The 7,136-nt window shown below is 42.9% G+C and overlaps 1 pseudogene; it reads right to left on the minus strand.

The window, feature by feature from the left end:
• Positions 1–855: 855 nt before the first annotated feature.
• Positions 856–2,421, minus strand: LOC100339330 (E3 ubiquitin-protein ligase RNF138-like; annotated as a pseudogene).
• Between the last annotated feature and the right edge of the window lie 4,715 nt (positions 2,422–7,136).

The raw sequence follows: 7,136 nt of genomic DNA on the forward strand, positions 1-7,136 counted from the left end.
TGTGCCAATTGACAAAAAGGCAGAATGTCTTAGATGACACATATGCAAAAAAAAATCCCTGTGTGTATTTCTTCACTAATCATGTTAAACATTGCTAGGAGCTCTGTTTCTAACACATCTGTGTAACTAATCTACAGCCTAGACTCTAACACAGCTGGTACACAGTGTCTTTGCCACTAAAAAGTGGCAAATACTCCTATGAAAATGATGAAGAGTATTTTCTTGCTTCTTCCTCTGTTTTGGAATAATCTAAATCTCTTGAAATTTATTAATCACAGGGCCAGCACTGTGGCTTAATGGGTAGGGCCATTACCTGCAGTGCTGGCATCTCATATGGGCAGTGATTCAAGTCCCAGCTGATCCACTTCTGATCCAGCTCTCTGTTATGGCCTGGGAAAGCAGTAGAAGATGCCCCAAGTTCTTGGGCCCTACACCTGTGTGGGAGCCCAGAAAAAGCTCCTAGCTCCTGGCTTCACATCAGCGCAGCTCCGGCTGTTTTGGCCGTTTGGGGAGTGAACCAGCTGAACCAGTGAAACAGTGAAACAGCTGAGCTGTCTCTCAAACAAATGGAAAAAAAAAATCTTTAAAAAATTTGGTAATTGCTTCATTTGGACAGGGAGATGGAATGAGCAGCTAAACACTACTCTTTTTTGTTGTTTATTTTGCTGAATATATACTAATTAGGAAATAGTGATCCAAGGCATAGCCAAAAAATAAAAGTATAGTACATGAATTTCTTTTTTAGGCAGAATCATTTTTTATTAATATACATAACATGTTTTTGAAAACACTGATTTCATGTACTTTTAAAAAATGGCATTTTCAGGTACAAAGATGCAGAGATGACTATAATCTTCAGATATTTACTTGAAAAGATTCTTCAACGGCGGTTTGATATCGGATCTCCTCATCCAGCTGAAGATTCACAAATTCTCCATAATTAAACTGATGTCTTTGATTTAGATGACTAATGAAATTTCTAGTAATCTAGCTCTGATCTCTCCAAGGAAGAGACACACAAATAGGACCCTGTGGGGAGCAACTGGGAGCAACTCGGACTACACTGTTACTGGAATTAAGACTTATTCTATGCGTCTGCTCTCCCACAATATGGCGCTGAGAAGGCAGTAACAGCTTCTACACAGCTGCCTCCAGTTCAACCAATAAACTGTAGGACCTGCTCCTGATTGGAGGAGAGCAGCATACTCGGAGTGTGGGTAGCAGAGTTGGGATTGGTGGAAGAGGACTATAAAGGAGGAGAGAGACAACATGCACCAGGAACATCTATCTGAAGGAACACCTGTGCAGCCCCCGAGAGAGCCGGCCGGCCGGCGGTGTGCTGCTCCCCCGTGGAAGTGGGGAAAGTGGCAGGGGGAACCGCCCCTCCACGGAGGTGGAAGGGTCGGTAGCCAACCCGGGAAGAACCAGCAGCAAACCCGGGGAGGGCCGAGCAGACAAAAGAACAGCGCAGGGTCCTGTGTCGTTCCTCCACAAAGAGGGGGAGCGACAGGACCCATCACAGGAACTATTGAAATAGGTGATTAATGTTACAGTGATCCAGTAAAGCTGTCTGGTAAAATTTGATTCTTGACACAGGGATTTTTTTTTAAAAGATTTATTTATTTATTTGAAAGGAAGGGTTACAGAGAGGTAGAGGCAGAGAGAGAGAGAGAGGTTTTCCATCCACTGGTTCTCTCCTCAACTGGTGGGAATGGGTGGAGCTGCGTCAATCCGAGCCAGGAGCCAGGTGCTTCTTCTGGGTCTCCCACCTGGGTGCAGGGGCCCAAGGATTTGGACCATCTTCTACTGCTTTCCCAGGCCATAGCATAGCTCTGGACTGAAAGTGGAGCAGCCGGGACTGGAGCCAGCGCCAGTATGGGATGCTGGCACTGATGGCGGCGGCTTTACCCACTACACCATAGCGTCAGCCCCTAAATACAAGGGACATTTAAAGGTGTGATGTCTAGAAGAACTTGCATTCTCTTGGTAAGTTTCCGTGTTATCAGATGTGGATGTTTCACTCCTATTACTGTTCCCCCCTGAATCTTGAGAAATTTGAAAGTTTGGAATGAAAGAAGAAACACCATATTCATCCTGATACTTCTTACAAGATTTTTAATGGTGTCCCATGATAGAATTTAATCTGTTTTGCACAGCATCTATCTGCAGCCACCAGAAAACTTTTTCATGATAATTTCAAGGCCTCAGGCCAGTTCAAGACTTGCTCTCTCTTCTAGTCACATATCCATGACAAAGAGGACAATGCATTCCACTTTCTCTCATTGCTGTCAGGAAACATTTTCTACAGAAAGCATGCTGACTGACCATGGCCCGCACAGAGCTCTTGGGCACCTCCTGACAGAAGGGACAATAGAAATCATCTTCTGTGTAAGATGTGGCTGTGGAAAGCTCCGCGGCCATGATGGGAGATGGGGAAGCAAGGCACCTATGGGGGCAGCAGCAGAGGCCAAGCTGGCAGTGGTGGCCCACCAGGACACCTTAGGAGTCCCAGAGCGCCAATGTGGATGGCACAGCTTCTCTGTAGCGGGTGGGTAGAGACGTAGCCCTGTGTGGTCTTCCAGCATCTCTACCGACCACTGCCGCCCTTGCATCCAGGACCCGTGGGTAAACGGAGGCAGCCTGCGCAGGTCTCATCAGCCAGGAACGGGGAGAAACCTGAGGCTCAGGGTGCTCAGGGATCCCCCCGCCCCCTCCAGCAGCTCTCTGCTGTCTGCACCCTGCCCCATGGTCGCCCCACGCAGCAGAACCTCACATGCTGGGCCCGGGAGCAGGGAGATATAAGGACCAGGTGGAGGGGTGCTCCCTAGCAATCGTCTTGAATTTTTAGTTTTATAACAACCTATCAGAGTCTAAATGGAACCAACATCAAATTTCATAGCTAAAAATAATAATGAAGGGAAATATTTTTCAAACATTAACTTCCTCAAGCATTTTCTCAGCTGGGCAGAAAGGAGTATTAATGAGCTTTTGATCCCCCTAATGGTAAATTAAATTTACTCAGGAAAATCTCTGATACTCATCACGGATGACCCTTTTTAATCTCAGCTGGTAAAACAGTAAATGCATTCAGCTGATCAACATAGCCATTACTGTGGAAAGTGGGGTGGGTAGTGTAACTTCATTACTAATAATTTTAAAAACTGGGGCCGGTGCAGTGGCTCATTTGGTTACTCTTGCGCCTGCGCCAAATTCTGTCCCGGTTGCTCCTTTTCCAGTCCAGCTCTCTGCTGTGGCCCGGGAGTGCAGTGGATGATGGCCCAAGTGCTTGGGCACTGCACGCGCTTGAGAGACCAGAAAGTAGCATCTGGCTCCTGGCTTTGGATCGGCGGGGTGCTGGCTGCAGCGGCCATTTGGGGAGTGAACCAGCGTAAGGATGACCTTTCTCTCTGTCTCTCTCTCTCTCACTGTCTATAACTCTGTCAAATTAAAAAAAAAAAGAAAAAGAAAAAGAAAAAATAATTTTAATAATCTTGACAAAATCTGTTTTTTTTTTAACTTTTATTTAATGAATATAAATTTCCAAAGTACAGCTTATGGATTACAATGGCTTCCCCCCCATAACGTCCCTCCCACCCGCAACCCTCCCCTTTCCACTCCCTCTCTCCCACTAAGGACAGAGATCCTACATGAGGAGTAAGTGCACAGTGACTCCTGTTGTTGACTTAACAAATTGACACTCTTGTTTATGGCCTCAGTAATCACCCTAGGCTCTTGTCATGAGCTGCCAAGGCTATGGGAGCCCCCTGAGTTCACCGACTCTGATCATTTTTAGACAAGGCCATGGTCAAAGTGGAAGTTCTCTCTTCCCTTCAGAGAAAGGTACCTCCTTCGTTGATGACCCGTTCTTTCCACCGGGATCTCACTTGCAGAGATCTTTCATTTAGGTTTTTGTTTTTTTCCCCCAGAGTGTCTTGGCTTTCCATGCCTGAAATACTCTCATGGGCTTCTCAGCCAGATCTGCATGCCTGAAGGGCTGATTCTGAGGCCAGAGTGCTGTTTAGGACATCTGCCATTCTATGGGTCTGCTGTGTATCTCGCTTCCCATGTTGGATCGTTCTCTCCCTTTTTTATTCTATCAGCTAGTATTTGCATAAGTATAACTTTTAGGTTAAAGTGGTTTTTCTCCCCATAACCACCCTTCTACCCCTAAACCATCCCAGCACCTACTCCCTCTCCCATCCCATTCTTCATTAAGATTCAATTTCTTTCTTTTTAAAAAAATATTAATTTTATTTATTTGAAAGAGTTACAGAGAGAGGTCAAGAAAGAGAGACAGGTCTTCAATCCACTGGTTCACTCCCCAGATAGCCGGAAGAGCCGAGGTGCATCGATTCAAAGGCTAGAGCCAGGAGTTTCTTCCAGGTCTCCTGCATGGGTGCAAGGGCCCAAGGACTTAGGCCGTCTTCTAATGCTTTCCCAGGCCAAAGCAGAGAACTGAGTTGGAAGAGGAGCAGCTGGGTCTAGAAGCAGTGCCCATATGGGATGCTGGTACTTTAGGCAAAGGCTTCAACCTGGTGCACCACAGTGCTGGCCCTAGGATTCATTTTAAATTACTTTTATATACAAAAAATCAACATTATTCTAAGTAAAGATTTTAACAGTTTGCACCAATTCCGACACACAAAGGATAAAGTACTGTTTGAAGACTAGTTTTACCATAATTCTCATAGTACAACTCATTCAATTCTAACTGGGTTGAGGTAAAACCTCAAGGTGGTTTTTATTTGCATTTTCCTGGTGGCTGGTGATCTTGAGCATCTTTCCATGTGTCTGTTGGACTCTTGTATTTCATCCTTCGAAAAATACCTGTTCATATCCTTAGACTATTGTTAATGGGATTGCATATTTTGTTATTTAATTTCAGTTCCTTATAAACTCCATATATTAATCCTTTATCAGACGTATATTTGGCAAATTTTTACTCTAATTCTATAGGTTGCCCCTTTCCTTTGTTGAGTGTTTCTTTTGCTGTGCAGAAGCATCTTAGCTTGACATAATCCCATTTGTCTATTTTTGCCTTTATTTTCTGTGCTTCTCAGGACTTACTAAGAAGCCTTTGCTTATGTCAGTGTTTTTCTGAATGCCCCCAATGTTTTCTTCTGGTAGTTTGATGTATCAGGTAGCAGATTTGGATCCATAATCCATTGTGCATTGATTCTTATATAGAGTGTAATACAAGGGCCTTGTTTCAAACTTCTGCATGCAGAGGTACAATTTTCTGAACACCATTGTTGAAGAGACTGTATTTCTCAAGGGTGTGATTTTAGCCTGTTTGTCAAAGAATAGTTGGTGGTAGATGCATGCATTAATTTCTGAGGATTCTAGTCAGTTCCATTGATCAACATGTCTATTCTTGTGCCAGTACAAACTTGTTTTGATTATAACTGTTTTGTAATATGCTTGAAATCAGGTGTTGTGCTACCTAACGCTTTGCTTTTATTGCTTAGGATTGCTTTAGCTAATAGGGTCTCTGGTGATTCCATAAGAATTTCAGAGTAATTTTTTTCAGATCTCAGAATAAAGTATTGAAATTTTGATTGGGATTTCATTGGATCTCAAATTGTTTTGGGTTGTATGGTTTTTCCTCTTTTTTGTTCATTTTTTTTTAAACTTTTATTTAATGAATATAAATTTCCAAAGTACAGCTTATAGATTACAATGGCTTTTTCCCCCCATAACTTGCCTCCCACCTGCAACCCTCCCCTTTCCCACTCCCTCTCCCCTTCCATTCACATCAAGATTCATTTTCAATTCTCTTTATATACAGAAGATCAATTTAGTATATATTAAGTAAAGATTTCAACAATTTGCACCCATACAGAAACACAAAGTGTAAAATACTGTTTGAATACTAGCTATAGCATTAAATCACACTGTACAGCACATTAAGGACAGAGATCCTACATGAGGAGTAAGTGCACAGTGACTCCTGTTGTTGACTTAACAATTTGACACTCTTGTTTATGGCATCAGTAATCACCTGAGGCTCTTGTCATGAGTTGCCAAGGCTATGGAGGCCTTTTGAGTTCATCGACTTTGATCTTATTTAGACAAGTTCATAGTCAAAGTGGAAGTTCTCTCCTCCCTTCAGAGAGGTACCTCTTCTTTGATGACCTGTTCTTTCCACTGGGATCTCACTCACGGAGATCTTTCATTTAGATCATTTTTTTTTTTTGCCTGAGTGTCTTGGTTTTCCATGCCTAAAATACTCTAGTGGGCTTTATAGGTGGATCTGAATGTCTTAAGGGCTGATTCTGAGGCCAGAGTGCTGTTTAGGGCATCTGCCATTCTATGAGTCTGCTGTGTATCTCGCTTCCCATGTTGGATCATTCTCTCCTTTTTAATTCTGTCTGTTAGTATTAGCAGACACAAGTCTTGTTTATGCGATCCCTTTGACTCTTAGACCTATCATTATGATGAGTTGTGACCTGAAACTGATCACAATGGCTAGTGAGATGGCATTGGTACATGCCACCTTGATGGGATTGAATTGGAATCCCCTGGCACATTTCTAACTCTGCCATTTGGGGAAAGTCCGATTGAGCCTGTCCCAAATTGTACATCTCTTCCCTCTCTTATTCCCACTCTTATATTTAACAAGGATCACTTTTCAGTTAAGTTTCAACACTTTAGAATACTTGTGTATTAATTACAGAGTTCAACCAATAGTATTAAATAGGACAAAACAATACTAAAAGGGATAAAGTATTAAGTTTTTCATCAACAGTCAGGGCAAGGGCTGATCAAATCACCATTTCTCATAGTGTCCATTTCACTTCAACAGGTTTCCTTTTTGGTGCTCGGTTATTTGTCACCGATCAGGGAGAACAAGTGGTATTTGTCCCTTTGGGACTGGCTTAATTCACTCAGCATGATGTTTTCCAGATTCCTCCATTTTGTTGCAAATGACTGGATTTCATTGTTTTTTTAGTGCTGTATAGTATTCTATAGAATACATATCCCATAATTTCTTTATCCAGTCTACTGTGATGGGCATTTAGGTTGAAAAGGCAGAGTTACACAGAGGGAAGGAGGGAGGGAGGGAGGGAGAGAGAGAGAGAGAGAGAGAGAGAGAGAGAAAGTTTTCTTTCTGATGGTTTACTCCTCAAATATAT

Source organism: Oryctolagus cuniculus, chromosome 8, assembly GCF_964237555.1.
Source record: "Oryctolagus cuniculus chromosome 8, mOryCun1.1, whole genome shotgun sequence".
NCBI lineage: Eukaryota > Metazoa > Chordata > Mammalia > Lagomorpha > Leporidae > Oryctolagus > Oryctolagus cuniculus.